Genomic DNA, 16590 nt, shown 5'->3' on the forward strand with positions numbered 1-16590 from the left:
TGCTGATATAGTTACGGCGGAGAAATGATTGAATGGCGATTAAAAGTGGGAAGCTTGAGGGAGGAGATTCCAGCAAGAAACAGCCGATGAGGAAGAAGGAAAACGAAGTCAACAAATAGGCAGTATGATTCCCATAATATCACAATGTCCCGACCACAAGGAACGTAGCAATCACCCCAAATTGACAATAGGCAAGGGGCAAGAGATCCAAGGAGAGAGAGGCCTCAATTTGATCTGATTCCTATGACTTATAAGGAGTTATTCCACGAATTATATGATCGGCTAAGTGCGAATACCATGCAGGGGTTTCCGGACATTCTATTGAAAATTGTCCCGCTTTCAAAAAGGTCATCCAAGCTCTGAGAAGAAGAAACGTCATCAATTTTGGTGACAGTGAACAGCCAACATAGCCCAGAATCCATTGCCAAACCATGCAGGAGCCGGGATTAATGCAGTCGCTGAAGAGAAAGGAAGAACGACTGTAAAAAATGTTAGGGAGGTGTCACCCATGTCTTGGGTGTGGTGCCAAATGGTCAAGGTAGGACTATTAAAGACTAATATGCCATGTGAACATTTCAACAATGAAGAGATGTGCCACTACCATAACTACACAAAACACAGTATACAACAGTGTTCTGATTTCTTAGGGCTGGTACAAGAAATGATGGATAGTAAGGAAATCGAGTTCTTCAAAAAGGGGCTGAGAAAGAAGAAGCGGAAGTTTAGCCTCTGAGGGATCATCCAAAGGGGTCTATAGCTAGTTGTCCCCTCGTCATTACTCCCAAGAATCGAGTGGCTGAGAAGGTAGCTCCAAAGGTGATTATTACACCTCCCTCTCCGTTCCCGTACAAAGACAATAAATAGGTACCCTGGATATACTTGTCAATAGGAGAGGTGACAAAGCAACAGGAAGAGATAGATGAAGTGGGACACATGACCAGGAGTGGTAGATGTTATCACAAAGAACCTGAGAAAAAGATTGCTGTCGAGAAAGGAAAAAGTATCGATGTGCAAATAAGAGAAGATGAACCCATCGTCAATGAGCCAGTAACGGAGAATGAAGCGATGGAATTTTTAAAATTTTTGAAACATAGTGAATACAGTATTGTCGAGCAACTGCACAAGCTGCCTGCCCGTATTTCTGTCCTATCACTTCTTCTAAGTTCAGAGGCTCATCGCAATACCCTGTTAAAAATTTTAAACCAAACCTTTGTCCGAAGGAGATACCCACAGAAAAGCTGGACCGACTAGTTGCCAACATCCAGGCCATAATTTTTTATCTTTTCTGAGGACGAGATCCCTTCTGGGATGATTGGCAATCATAAGGCCCTACACATCACAGTTAGGTACAAAGGGCATGTTCTATCCAGAGTACTGATAGATAACGGTTCGGCGTTAAATGTGATGCCCTTGGTGACCCTGAAAAAACTGCCGGTGGACAGCACCCTGATGAGAAGCTGTCAAAGTGTGGTTCGAGCCTTTGATGGAACGAAGAGAGAAGTTCTAGGCAAGATCGATATCCCTTTGACTATTGGCCCGGCGATATACGAAGTGGAGTTTCTTGTGATGGACATCATGCCTACATACAACTGCTATTGGGAAGACCCTGGATTCATCAGGCCGGTGCGGTTCCGTCAACGTTGCACCAAAGGATAAAATTTGCAATTGATGGAGGCTTATATGCATTCATGCTGAAGAAGACATTATTGCTTCGGTTTCTACTACTGCTCCATACGTTGAAGTGGAAGAGCAAGCTGTTGAATGTTCTTTCAGATCATTGGAATATGTCAATTCCATGTTTGTGGCAGAAGGAAAGAAGATCCTGAAGCCTAGATTGTCAAACTGCACCAAAATGGGGCTTAAGCTGACTCTTGGAAGAGGAGCAAAAACTGGCAAAGGGTTTGGACGTCGGTTGCAAGGACTGGTGGGCCCAATCTACCCTGTAACTAAAATAGACAGATTCGGTTTAGGGTATCAGCCGACTTTAAAAGAAAAACTGAAAAGCATCAAGAAGATTCAGGAATTGAGAAAGGCAAGATTGACTGGTGAGAACCCGAGCTGGGAGCCCATGACATTCCCGCCATTGAGCAGCATTTTCGTATCAGGAGGATATATGTTTCAAGGGACTTTGGAAAGCAGTAAAGTGATAGTTGAGAATGCCTTGGAGGACTTGGGCATTAATGTCATAACCGATGAGGAGTTCAAAGAAATGAGAGCTACGGGCATTTACCCTGTGCCACTGGGCTTTGTGTTTGAACACTGGACTGCGGAGGAATTGCCTGTAGTTTACAAATCTTTTGCAGAGTACACTAGAACTCTTCCCTATTGTTCATACCCTGGAACAGTAGGTGATTTGATGTAAAGGGTTAAGTTGTGTGTTTTTACTTGCTTTCAATAAAAGATGTGTTTTGTTAATTCCCAAATGGCAAACATTTCCTCATGCATTTTTGTTTGATTTGTTTATATGGGAAAAATTCTCCATATGTATATATGTATATATATATCTTCTTTCGTTACCCTTCAGGAACTCAGATATCAATAATACGAATGCTAATGACTCTGACCCGGAGATTGATTTCGAGATGCCCATATGTCAAGGGGAAATCAAGGTTGTGATGATAATGAGGGATGAACCACCCTCAGAATTACTAAAGATGGTGGAACAGGAAGATGAGCAGATCCTGCCTCACGAAGAGCTTACAGAGATCTTGAACCTGGGTACAGATGAGGATAGAAAGGAAATAAAGATTGGTACCACCCTGTCTGCTGAAGGAAGGCAAAGCTTGATAGAATTACTTCAAGAATTCAAGGATGTATTTGCTTGGTCATACGAGGACATGCCAGGGATAGATACGGAATTGGTTGTCCATAAATTACCAATAAAGCCTGATTGCAAGCCCGTACAACAGAAACTGAGAAGAATGAGACCCAGATGCTGCTCAAGATTAAAGAAGAGTGAAGAAACAATTTGATGCTGGGTTTCTCACAGTGGCCAATATCCTGAGTGGGTAGCAAATATTGTCCCAGTACCAAAGAAGGATGGGAAGGTACGAATGTGTGTCGACTATAGAGATCTGAATAGAGCTAGTCCAAAGGATAATTTTCCTTTGCCACATATAGATAGTTAGTGGACAATACTGCTGGAAATTCCTTATTCTCATTTATGGATGGTTTCTCCGGCTATAATCAAATTAAAATGTACCCTGAAGATATGGAGAAAACAACGTTTGTCACTATGTGGGGGACGTTTTGCTATAAGTCATGCCGTTTGGATTAAAGAATGCAGGGGTAACCTATCAGAGGGCCATGGTGACGTTGTTTCATGACATGATGCATAAAGAAATTGAAGTCTATGTCGATGATATGATTGTCAAAGCCAAGACGGAGGAGGACATGTCGAGAATTGAGGAAGCTCTTTCAAAATTAAAGAAGTGCCAACTAAAACTTAACCCAAATAAGTGTACTTTTGGGTGACATCGGGAAAACTGTTGGGATTCGTAGTGAGCCGAAAGGGAATCGAAATAGATCCCGACAAAGTAAAAGCCATTCAAGATTGCCAGCCCCAAAACACAGAAAGAGGGATCCCATATTCCGCCTTCTTCGTAAGAATGATTCAGGAAATGGAGTGAAGATTGCCGAGAGGCTTTGAGGCAGTAAAGATATATCTTTCGAATACTCCGATCCTAGCGCCACCATCCCGGAAAGCCTTTAATTCTTTACTTGTCCGTTTATGACAATTCAATGGGATGTGTGTTGGGGCAACATGATCAAACTGAGAAGAGGGAGAGGGCTATCTACTATCTCAGTAAGAAGTTCACGGAGTGTGAGGCCAGATACTCACCAATTGAAAAATTGTGTTGCGCTTTAGTGTGGGCTACCAGAAGACTTAGACAGTATATGTTGTATCATACTACCTGGCTCATATCTAAGCTCGACCCTTTAAAGTATCTAATGGGGGTCCCTGCATTGTCAGGAAGGTTAGCCCGTTGGCAAATCCTGTTGTCCGAATTTGATATCCAGTATGTAAGCCAGAAGACAGTTAAAGGGAGCGCCATAGCAGAATTCATTGCGAGTAGGGCTTCAAAAGAATATGACAGTTGAACTTCGATTTTCCAGATGAGGATTAATGGCTATCGCGAGGAAAAACAGTTGCGCTCACCGGTAAATACTGGAAGATGAACTTTGATGGTGCTTCAAACGCCTTGGGGCATGGGATTGGGGCAATCTTGGTCTCACCAAGTGAAGAGCATTATCCTTTTACCAGTTGGCTCAATTTTGATTGTACAAACAATATGGCTGAATATGAGGCTTGTGTTATGGGTCTTAGAGGGGTATATGGGGATTCAGCTTTGGTAATTTACCAGCTCAGAGGTGAATGGGAAACCAAAGATCCCAAACTTGTGGAATATCGTAAATTAGTTCTGGGACTTATTGAAGAATTTGAAGAAGTGACTTTCAATTACCTCCCCAGAGAAGAAAATCAAATGGCGGACGCCTTGGCTACTTTGGCAGCAGCCTTTAAGATGAACGAGCATTCAAATATGATGCCTATTGAGATGAAGGCTTATATCCAGCCCACTGTTTTTAACATTGAAGAAGAAGATGATGAAGGACCTTGGTACTATGATATCTTCCAGTATATAAGATATCAAAGTTACCCCGAACAGGCAACTGAGAATGACAAAAGGATCATTAGAAGAATGGCAGCAGGGTATGTGCTTAATGGTGAGATCTTATATAAGAAGCATGGATCAGGTCTTATTAAGGTGTGTGGACACTAAAGAAGCGAAAATGATTCTTGAAGAAGTACATGAAGGAATATGTGGCACCCATGCTAATGGGCATGTAATGGCCAGACAGATTATGAGATTTGGGTATTATTGGTTAACTATGGAAACTGATTGCGTCAATTATGCCCGAAAGTGTCACAAGTGTCAGATTTATGGGGATAGAATGCACACCCCTCCTCATCCGTTGCATGTGATGACAGCTCCGTGGCCGTTTTCTATGTGGGGCATGGACGTTATTGGGCAAATTTTTCCGAAAGCGTCAAATGGTCATCGCTTCATTCTGGTAGCAATAGATTACTTCACCAAGTGGGTAGAAGCAGCTTCTTATGCAAGTGTTACCCAGTCAACGATATGTAGGTTCTTGAAGAAAGAAATCATCTGCAGATATGGCTTACCAGAGAGAATTATCTCTGACAATGCGTTGAACTTAAACAACAAGATGATGAAATCTGTATGTGAGCAATTCAAATAAAGCATCATAATTCCACGGTTTATCGCCCAAAGATGAATGGGGCAGTGGAGGCGGCTAATAAGAACATTAAGAGGCTTATAGAGAAGATGACTGAAACTTATAAAGATTGGCATGAGAAGTTGCCATTTGCTCTGTTTGCCTATCGGACTTCTGTACGGACGTCTACTGGGGCAACTCCATTTTCTCTAGTTTATGGGATGGAAGCTGTCCTCCCTATTGAAGTGGAAATTCCCTCGCTTCGGGTTTTGTCAGAGGTGAAGCTAAATGAGGCAATTGGTGCTCAGGAGGATATTGCCCATTCAAAAAGATTTCGAGGAAATGGATGCCCAAGTGGGAAGGATCCTATGTGTCAAGAAAGCTTTCTCTGGGGGGCTCTGGTCTTAACTGAGATGGATGGGTCTGATTACCTCATCCAGTGAATTCTGACGCAGTTTTAAGAGTATTTTGCTTGAGAAGAAAAAGAAGAAGAAAAAATGAGTGAAAATGAAAAAAATGAAAAAATAAAAAAATAAAAAATGAATGAAAAAATGAGGGTTCAAGATGAAAACTCGAAAAAGGGCGTCTTGAAACCAAAGGAGGTCGAGTCGAAAACCCGCAAAGGGCGATTTGAGTTTTAAATTCAGAGTTCGTGTATGGTGGAGGATCTGAATTGTTTTTGGGGAGTAGGAAGATCTCCTGACATGGGTAACGACAATGGCCATTGGGGTTGAGACCAAAGATCAATGAGTCTCGATGGGGACAACCAGAGGAAAGGAATGCACGTGAGATTCAATATTGGTTTATGGCATCCAATATGGGAGATTTTGGGGTCCAGAAGGGTTTCACACTTAGGTGTCATCACCATTTGGAGGTCCTTTTGACAGAAGCTACACCCGAGTCATTCTGACGGCGTGCCAGTTCAAAAGCATTTGTGTTATTGATATTTGAAGACGCCTATCCTTTTGTTCTTTTCTGATTAAAAGTTTGTCATGTAGTTGCCTAAAAATTCTTCGCCATTTATATAAGTAAGAGATATTTTCCCTTCTTAATTTCCCTTTACAAGCATCTAATTTGAGAAAGTTAAAACGCATAGCTTAACTTGTGGTACATGAGATCATTTTGTATTATTATGCAAAAGGTTCTGGAAATGCATGTATTCTGAAGCTAGCAATGTTTTTACCCATAAGCTTGTATGGTTGCGAAAACCTAAAACTTTGGAATTCACAGACAATCTTAGCCATTATAGATGACCCAAAGAAATTGTCATTTATCGAGAAGTTGGTCACGTGTACCGGCAGGTTTCAAGAAAGAAAGAAGTCAAAGTCCGGTCGAGCCAAAAGTTATGGTATTGAGAGTGTTAGCTGGGGTGAACTGGTCAAATGCTCTGTACCCGAAACGAAATCGAGTTCTATTGAAATCAAAAGATATGAGGTTCCTTCGAAGAAGAAAATGCGTTAAATTGCACATTGCATACATTTTAGGCATGAATAGGATCATGACATTGCATGATGACTTAAATATTTACAGGTTTCCCAGCGATCGTTGAAGATTGTTCGAGTCTTATACTCTCTGAAGAAATGGGGAGCAGACGCGATTGTTGAAGTTTGTTCGAGTCTTATACTCTCTGAAAGAATAGGGAGCAGACACGATGTTGAAGATATTCGAGTCTCATACTCTCTGAAAGAATAGGGAGTAGACACGATTGTTGAAGATTGTTCGAGTCTCATACTCTCTGAAGGAATAGGGAGCAGACACGTTTTCAAAAGATTTTCGAGTTCTATACTCCTGAAGAAAGTGGGAGCGAACCGTTTGCAGAAGATTTTCAAGTTCTATACTCCCTGAGAAGAGGGAGCGAACCCGTAGGCAAAAGATTGTACGAGTTTCTACTCCCTGAAGGAATAGGGAGTGAACATGTTTTCCAAGGATTTTTCAAGTCTCACCCCGGGGGAGGAGTGGAGCATATCCCTCATCAAATTTTGAAGCAAGAAGATGGAATTGGACAAGAACACCCAAGTACAATATGAGTCGTCCGAGCCATTTTAAGCTTTCTCAGAAGAGTGTTGGAGCAAACCATCAGATAAAAAAAAAAGTCGAATATTCTCGGGTTTGTGCAAGTGAGATGGAAGCAAAGGTAAAAGAAGACTGAAGAAAGGAAAAATGATGTTGCAATTGGACAAAATTAGGTCATTATTTGTCTTTGCTACGTTCTTCTGGTCATAACAACGAGCAAAGAGGGGCAGCTGTAATACCCTAATTTTGTCCGGGCAATTTAATTCATTTAGAGATGCTTGAGAATTAATTTGGAGGTAATCGTGCTCAAATGAGAATTTAATTCAAATGATGAATGGAAGCTTGCATTTTGGGGACAACATGAAAATCAAGAAACTTTTGTGCTTAATTGGATTGATATCGTATATGTTTCATTTTGGAGATCGAGATACAAATTGAAATTCAACCCCAAATTAAGGTTTAAAGTCCACTTATAAGTCCAAAATAGATTACAAATATTTATAGACCAATTAACCCAAATTAATGACAAGCTCAAGACAAACCCAAGACCCGAGCACCCCACGTGAAGACCTTGTTCTGCTCCATAACACCCGGTCACTAGCTGTGCAAATCTCTCCCACGTGATGCACCGCAATTGATCAGCATCCATGGCTCCCACGTGGATCATTCCAACAACAACCCCCAGAAGCCCATGCTGCTCACGCGTGGAGACAAGGTTCGACCCGAACTGCTGCCCATGCTCGCTACGGCATCATCCAACCTCGATATGGAACACCACGCCTTACTCCATTCACCAGAACTGGGCAGCTCGGTTCCCCAATGCCACTAGCACCATAGTCGAGCAACCCGTGCCCATGCTGCTGAAGCCCCGTGACAAGCTCGCGCCCGTGACCTGCTCGTTCCAGAGCCCTGCAAGCGCACCAAACGAGAGCAGAAACAGACAAAAACAAAACTAGAGAAGACGAGATCAACTAGAAATAACGAAAGGGTGGTAACAGCTCTCTCTCGGTCATCGGCAACAGAGGAGAACGAAAAAACAAAAAAACAAAAAAATCTCTTAGACATCAAAAAAGAAAACAGAAGAGAACCCAAAAGAAAAAAAATGAGATACCCAGAAGATCATTCATCAACAACCAGAGAACAAAACGAAAGAAAAAAGAAACTCACCCATCCAGAAACCTTCGTCGCCCTTGCTAGGAACCCACGACCCGTCTGAGATAAGGTAAACCCTTCGTTTTTTTGCTCGTATCCAGCAGAGCATGTCGGTTTTAAGCCATGTTCTTTAGGATTTTGAGGGGTTTTCTAGGTTTGTGTCAGGGTTAAGAGAGGAGGCCTGTGGTGGCCACAGGTTGGCTTGATTAGGTTTCGAATGTTTGATTAGAACTTAGGTTTTGGGGTCGTGGTTTGGTCCGTGAGGGACTCAAGGAGAGGGTAGGGGTTTCGTCGGGGCTTTTCACCGGAGTCATTTATAGGTGGCAGCCACGGCGGCTGCCACGGTCGGGGTCTAAAGGCAGGGATGAATAAGGTAAAGGGAGGAGTTTTGAGAGGCTTGGCTTAGATCTAGGCCTAGGTGGTTACTCTTGAGTGGAGGAGAGAGCTCGGGCCGCATTAGACTCCTCATCGGAGCACTAAACGGCGGAGGCTGCGGCGGCTGATAAGGTTTCTGTTAGGGGTGCGAGATCGAGGAAGAAGGTTGAGAGAGGGAGAGGGAAAATGACTGAGATGGGGGTTATCTGGCTTAAGGCTAAGGAGAGAATGGATGAGGCTTAAGGTTTACCCTAATCACCATATGTCTAGTAACAGAAACGGCGTCGTTTAGATGTTTCCAAAACGGCAGCGTTTTGATGGGCAGGGGTGAACCGGGTTTTAGAAGATGGGCTAACATTGTATTAGGTCCTTCCTCCTTTGTTTCGTTCCGTTTCAATCCCTGAATCGAGCTTTATTATTATTCTAATTTTGTCTCTCAATTTACAGAGCATTTTATTTTAGTCCAGTTACATGTTTTGGCCATTTTTGTGCAAATTTGACATTGGATATGTAATTTCGGAAATGGGCATTGTGATCCTGCATGGCACTTTTGTAATATTATGCTTGCAGTGCATGGAAATGAAATTTTTGTGAAATGAGCCTACTGTTTAGTTTCTTTATATTTTAACCCTTGTTTAACTTTTGATTAGTATGTTTAGTTTTGATTTTATTCATATTTAGTCACTTTTTTAATATGTATATATCTATATATATTTTAATTTTGTAGTTTTGCATGTCATGTTTTTATTATTACGTTTAAGTCATGTTTGTACATTATATGTTAATATGTGTGGTTTTTTTTTTTTTTTTGAAATTAAAATATATGTATATATTTTTTCTTTTGTATTTCAAATTACATGATATTTTAATCATAATATTTATTACTCTTTGCATGACATTCAATCAGCATAATTTGCATGATAGCCTCACGTGAATAACTCGATCTAATCACATAATCGGAATTAAGGGTAATGCCCTTTTAATCTAAAATTATCAGAATGGCTTTTCTTAACTTACAGGAAAGTTGTTTTGACGATTTTAAATTAAAATGGTATCCCGTCAGTAACGCCTAATTAAGTTTGGATATATCATTGTAAAATTTGGGAGCGAAAGAAAAGGAAATATTCGACTATTTAAACTTTTCGAGAAAAGGTCGTTAGAACTGAACTAAAGATCTGGTCTCGATATTTTTAAATAATCGAATATTCTTTATCTTTCTAATGACTTGGTAATTTTAAATTAAATCTATTTTGTTGCTTTGAATGTTGCAAATTTGCATGTTTGTTGTTTAAAGGGATCATTAATCAAATTAAATTTGAACTTGCGAAATTCGTTGCAAAGAAATTAATTAATCAACTAGGTACCGATTTAGGGCGTTGTGGGGGTGCTAATCCTTCCCCACGCGTAACCGACTCCCGAACTTGGATTTTGGTAACGTAGACCGTAAATTTGTCGTTTTAATTAAAATTAATTTTTATTTAAAATGACAACATTTTTGGGTGTCCAATCACACCCTAATCAAAGATTGGTGGCGACTCCTCGAACCATATATTTTGATCGTAAAGGAATTTCCAATTTCTCGAAACGAGAGGTTTTCTAAAATTGCATTGTTTTTAATTAAAATTCGATTGCAAAGATAAATAATTAAAAATGACGCGGTTTCCAAAATCACCCCGCTGTTAAAAATCGTTTCGACATTCCTTGTTTTGGTTCATTATTACAAGAGATTCATTTGCCTAACCACAGTTTTATTTCCACTCCTTCAGCATTCTTTCAGTACATGCATAGCTGCTGCATAGGTTCTCATATGTCATATATGATACGTTTTAATGAAGTAGTTTATTGTTTAGCATAAGATATCACCCTTGCTGACCTTACTTCAGAAATCAGTTTCTTGGTTTTAGACTTCTTATTTGATGGTGTTAGTGTATATCTCTATCTTTTCTGTCCAAGATTGGGCATAGATACTTCTGAAAGAAGAAAGAAAACTATTTAGCTCTGGAGTCAGCGGATAAAATTCAGTTAGAAATGAAGTTTTTATGGCTCTCTTGCTGGTTTATTGTAATTACTGACACACCCTTGGGGAAATAAAAGTTACACACATCCTTCACTGACTTTTGGTGCATTTTATATTTGCAATAATTTATAAAACAAATTATTTGAACCAAATATAGGCCTGCAATTGCTTGGGCATCATGGTTTCTTATAGCTATGGTAGAGGTGGAAGACATGATGGACCTGCAACACACGCCTTGACCTTTGTGTGGAATGGCCATAATGAGGTAATTTGTTTAAGTATGTCTTATTTGTTTTTGCATGGGGCAGTGCCACACAGCAGGAAGAAACAGGAAAAATAGTTTTTTTTTCTTTTCTGATGGGTAAGGAATTGTGAATCCCTCATCCTATGGGCTGTAATGGCATAATCTTCTTCCTGCATTTTTGCGATCCCAAAGGTTTTCCAAGTTCCAACTTAATGAAGGACTTACTCTATAATGTAATCATAATTCAATTGCATCTAGGAATTTAATCCATTGTTGTTACTAAAGTTGAGTGCATATATGACAACTGGTGGTTTGTGAAGATTATTTGGAAGTTCTTGTTTTTGTCTTACCGGGAGAGGATGTCAGCCTAGTCGGAGATTTTACAGGAAATTGGAAAGATCCGATTAAGGCAACCCATAAAGGTGGAGCTAGATGTGAAGTTGAAATTAGGCTTCCTCAAGGAAAGTAAGTGGTGTTCGTTTTATAAATATTTTCCTATGTGCTCTTTAGTTTTCAAACTCTCCCCGCTTTATTGGAATGATTATTACTACCAGGTGAATGCTAGATCTAATGGTTATCTACAAAAAATTATATTTCATTGTTAATCTAAATACACAAGGTTAAAGAATTTTCTAACTCTTCCAAACATGATGCAATTGGTTAATATGATATTTTCCGATTAAAACCAAGGTGTCTCGTAAATACAAATTTGGTTTCAAATTTCAAACCTAGTGAGAGAAGCTCCCGCTTCTCTCTTGGTTTAAGGTGATTTTTCTTTCATCCATCATTTCATCTTTTCCATCGCAGTCCGCCGACGTTCATCCTCGCCGTTCGCCTTCCACCATCCGTCGTCCACCGTCTGCCGTCCGTCGTCCACCGCCACACTCCGTCATCCGTTCGCCGCCTTTCTATGTGTTTCAGTCTTTGACCGGTTAGACAAAAACAGAACAAAAAATGGTTCTTCCAAGTTGTTCTCCCGATCTAAACCACCTTTGAGGGTCTGGTTGTAGGATATCTACGGAGTTTCATCTGTCCTCAGGTTCAAGATCTATCTGTTGGATTCTTTTCTTCACCTACACCCTTCTTTCTTCGCCGGCAGTTACAGCCTTCACCTTCGCCGGGCGCGCAACCAAGATAGTTTCGTCAAGTCTCTGGGGTTTTATCTTCAACAGTTATTTTTCACATGTCGGGTGCTGGAACCCCCCTTCTCTCCAGCAGAGATCTACGGTCCAAGCTCCTTCACCCTCTGCAGCCGCGCCTTCTCCATCATCTCACCCTTCTCATCATGACGAGGTTCGTATTATCTTTATTATGGGTCTGCCTGAAGATGTCAAAGAGAGAGAGCTGCAGAATCTTCTGAGATGGCTTCCAGGTTTTGAAGATTCACAATTGAGCTATAAGGGAGACAAGCCTAAGGGTTTCGCTCTCTTCTCAAATGCAAAATTTGCAGTTGTTGCCAAGGACGCCCTTCAGAAAATGGTTTTTGATGCTAAGTTGAAGTCTCTTTTACACATTGAGATGGAAATGAAGAATCTTGTTTTTAAAAGAGGATTAATTACTGATTCTGATGCTTTTGACAAGTATGGACGTTTTCATGTTCCTCTAGTACAGCCATTGCCAAATCCAGCTTCTGTAGCATCTCCTAGTATTCATGTGCCTGTTAAAACTGGGTGTTGCGTCGAAAAGACTGCAGTTGATGGTGTCCATGAGGGAACCATGGAGTCTTCCACAAAGGTGTGCAGTAATGACAAGTCTGGATGCTACACATTATTTGTTGATAATTTACCAGAGAAGATTCATTGGAAGAGGCTTGGATCTTTATTTCGCTCACACGGTCGGGTACTTGATGCTTTTATTCCAAATAAAAGAAATTCAAAAGGAGTTCTTTTTGGTTTCATTCGATTCGCTTCAATCGAAGAAGCAAAGAGAGCGACCTCAAAAATGAATGGCTCTTATATCGAGGGCAGCAAAATTGGTGTTTCTTTCGCTAAATTCAAACCTCGTCATTCCTATTGGAGAAAGCCTTCGACAGGTGTTCTCTGCAAGTCCGGGATGGAAGATGATTCAAGCAAGAATCATTATAAAGTTGAAGGCGTTATAGATGAAGAAAAACTTCAGGTGTTGAGCAATTGTCTAGTGGGGTGGTGTAAAGACTATCAAAATTGGTCATCTCGCTAGACAAATGCATGCGAAGGGCCTCATTGGCTTCTCCTTAATGAGAGCTGCTGGAAATGGTATTAATGATTTTCGAAGATTCTGCTTCATTGAGAAGTGTGAAGAACGATAAATCAGAGACTCGCAGAGTGGTTCTCTATAGTCGAAGCTTGGTCAGAGAGTTTGGTAATAGAGTGTCGCTAAGTATGGTTAGTTTGCGAGGGTGCTCCGTTTCGCGCATGGAATTGGGATACTTTCAAGAACATTGCTGATAGTTGGGGTCAGTTACTAGCAATCGATGAAAGCTGTCAGTCACCATCATCCTTTGATCGGGCAAAAATTCAAGTCCTCGCAAAGGCTGGTGCGAGAATTGATGCGACGTTGGAATTGAAGGTTGGTGACAACTCCTTCAAGATCATGGTGCATGAGATAGAGCCTTCATTCAAGCCAAACTCTTGGGCTCCTGAAGAAGACGAATCTCATTAGATCTCATCTCTCCAATTGTGGTTTGATTTAGTTTATATGGTTGTAGGTGTTGCTTCTCTTTTGTATTATGTTCTGTTGCGTTGTTTTAATCTTATTGCTGGAGGTGTAATTACAAATAAGGTGATCCGATTGTGACTTTGGATGAGGTTGTATGAGGTTAAGGTGTTTGTTGTAATGGTGTATATCACCATAGGAGGATATTCCGTGTTATCTTTTGTATTGTTTATTATTATTAATAAACTTTGAGGTACTCTTTTCTTCCTTCCAATGTTCGTTAACATACTTCTTAGTATGTGAACGGATACGAAGGGAGTTTTTAATGAGACCTAAAACTTCTATAAAAAAAACTGAGGTGTCTCTTGTACAAGAAGTTTTCTATCGCATGTTATTAATCAGTGGGCGGATGCACTAAGCCCCCATAGGGGCCAAGTGCGATCCCATTATTTTGGAAAAGTGGTTAAATTTAGCTTAATGTGTTAAGGAAAAAAAGAAAAAAAATTACAACTTTTGCATACTCATTATTTTTAAGAAAAGAAAATTAAAATTTTGGATCCCGTTCTTAAATTTCTGGATCCGCCGCTGTTATTAATTCCGATTATCTTCAGATATTACTACAAATATATTATTAATGGGAGCTGGCGGCATTCAACGTCTTCACCAACTGAAAGGGATGAGAGGGGGAACATTAACAATGTTATCATGATTGGTGACACTGCTAGTGTGAGGCCCTCAATACAACCACAACAGAAGGTTAGTCTCTCTTATCATTTTACCGGAAACTTCAGGGCGAGGAGATTTTTATATATTGTAGCTCACTATTATGTGCTTTTGATCTCTTAGGATGCCAATCTTATAAAGGTGATAGAGAGGCCCTTGACAGAGAATGAGCGGTTCATGCTGGCGAAGGCAGCTTGTTGCATTGCATTCTGTCTGTCCGATCAGGTTAGTCCCCAAGTAGTTTTCGTCACTTCAATTCCACAAAGTAATATTTGGTTTGTTATATCCTTGAGACTCAAATATAGCATATGCCGATTGGTTGCGCAAAATAGTCTTTGCCCTTCGGTACGAAGAGACCTGTCCAGTGTAAATCTTACGGCTGAATTTTGTTTGCATTACTTTAATTGGTCTCTTTGTGAATAGAGAGCTTAATGGCTACCCTTAGTAGCATGTGCAAGGGTTTATCATATAGACATACATATGTAGTAAAAGTATTTGTTAAATGTCTGGGTGACGTTTGCTCAATCAGTATGTGAATACGGTCCATTTTACACAAAGCTAATTGCTTCCAAGATTTTTATTGTATTGAATTTTAACAAATTTTGTAAAGCATTCAAGTCTTATTTAATGGTATAAAAGAAGGCTGTAGCCAAATAATAGGTAAAGGTTGTAGATGTTTCGACTCAAATTTCAACCTGTTAGACGCCATCTTTCAAGGGTGGTAGTAACACGAACCATTTGGACTAAACCCGGGATTTGAAAAGAACCAAACCAACTTGGAGTGGAACATTTTGTTCTTTGGCTCATGGTCGCCAATGGAGTGACAATAACATGACAACATTCTAAGCTGTGTGACAAGAGGTAAGCATGTATTTCAAAGTCTAACTACATTAATCTCCCTCACTTGTGTTTCAGTCATCATGTAAAGATGACAACAAAGATGTCCTAATATTTTCATTGCTTTATAATGTTGACATCATTACGAACACCATATGCCAGATATAAGAACGTTTAAATTTCTAACAATAAAAGATCATTTTTTCTGGGTACGAAATTTATGTGTTGACAATGTTACCCTTCTTCAAGTATTCAACTAGGAAAAAAATTGATGCGGTTCTGGCTTTGGAGAGGGAGATGGGTGAAGCCACCCTCGGTGGACTCCCTGGGTCAAATCGCGAGTTACTGTCTGGAAAAGCTCTATTCTATTTATCTAGGCAACCCACGACGATGTAACCAAAGTGAGTTGTTTCTTTCTGAGCTCTGCCTCTACGTTTGATTATCGGGCATCACATTAGATGATCAATAAAATAGTCTACCAGGATTTTGGCAAGCCCGAAATGATCAGATTATTGATTTTTCACTTTACAAATAAACTTTAATGTTGAAATTCATAGCAGCTTATTATTCTGTAGCTGAATCATTAAATTATTTTTTCTTCTTAGTGGTATACCAAGAGGATAATGTCCTAATTATTTTATCTTCTTTCACACATCACATTGGATTTAGAGCAAGGGAAAGGAATTAGTGAGACCTCATTGGGATATGGGACAGTGAAAAATGTGGAGCTTAGACGCAATGAGTAGCAGGCAGAGAAGCCGAGCCATGAAAACCCTGCCCGTCATGTCCCTTCTTCCTACGCCACTTATAAAGATTATCTGATCCTTGGTAGTTTTGTTCCAACTTCACTGCCCCATCTTCAAAAACCATTTATTACTCCTTAGGGTCTAACATACCGACAGCGTGTATACATCACAGATAAAATAAAATAAAATTTTTCGATAATTTTAAGGTGATGGTGTGAGAGAGAAAGAGGATTGTGTGGGTTCGAATCCATGGGGAGAAAAGAGAAATGATCTCCAACGTTCAAACCTCATCTACAAAGGTAGAAGCCCTCATTCACTCGGCTTTCGCTTTCATGATTATGCCCGACGAGTGGTTGTTTGATAATAAAAATATGGTATATAAATCTAGTAAGTTTTATGTATGACATGATCCTCAACGGTAATAATGGCCACGGCTTCGATCCATGGCTGCTGCCTCACCTCCTCCACCGCCACCTCTCTTGCTCAACCTCATAATGCTCTCCGGCAACCCACATTGCGGCGGGCCTCCATCATCGCCACCCACGACTCTTCGACGTCTCCTCCATCCTCATCCAAAATCAGCCTGTCTTTGCAGCATCTCCTCATTTGTT

At 40.4% G+C, this 16590-nt stretch overlaps 1 long non-coding RNA gene across 1 annotated transcript; it reads left to right on the plus strand.

Annotated features, from left to right (window-relative positions):
- Positions 1 to 11387: 11387 nt before the first annotated feature.
- LOC120144332 lies at positions 11388 to 14672 on the plus strand. Its single transcript, XR_005518025.1, has 3 exons — positions 11388 to 11504; positions 14285 to 14429; positions 14520 to 14672. It is a non-coding gene; the product is annotated as an uncharacterized LOC120144332 (long non-coding RNA).
- The last annotated feature ends 1918 nt before the right edge of the window (positions 14673 to 16590 follow it).

This window comes from Hibiscus syriacus, unplaced genomic scaffold, assembly GCF_006381635.1.
Source record: "Hibiscus syriacus cultivar Baekdansim isolate YM2019G1 unplaced genomic scaffold, ASM638163v2 tig00110888_pilon, whole genome shotgun sequence".
NCBI lineage: Eukaryota > Viridiplantae > Streptophyta > Magnoliopsida > Malvales > Malvaceae > Hibiscus > Hibiscus syriacus.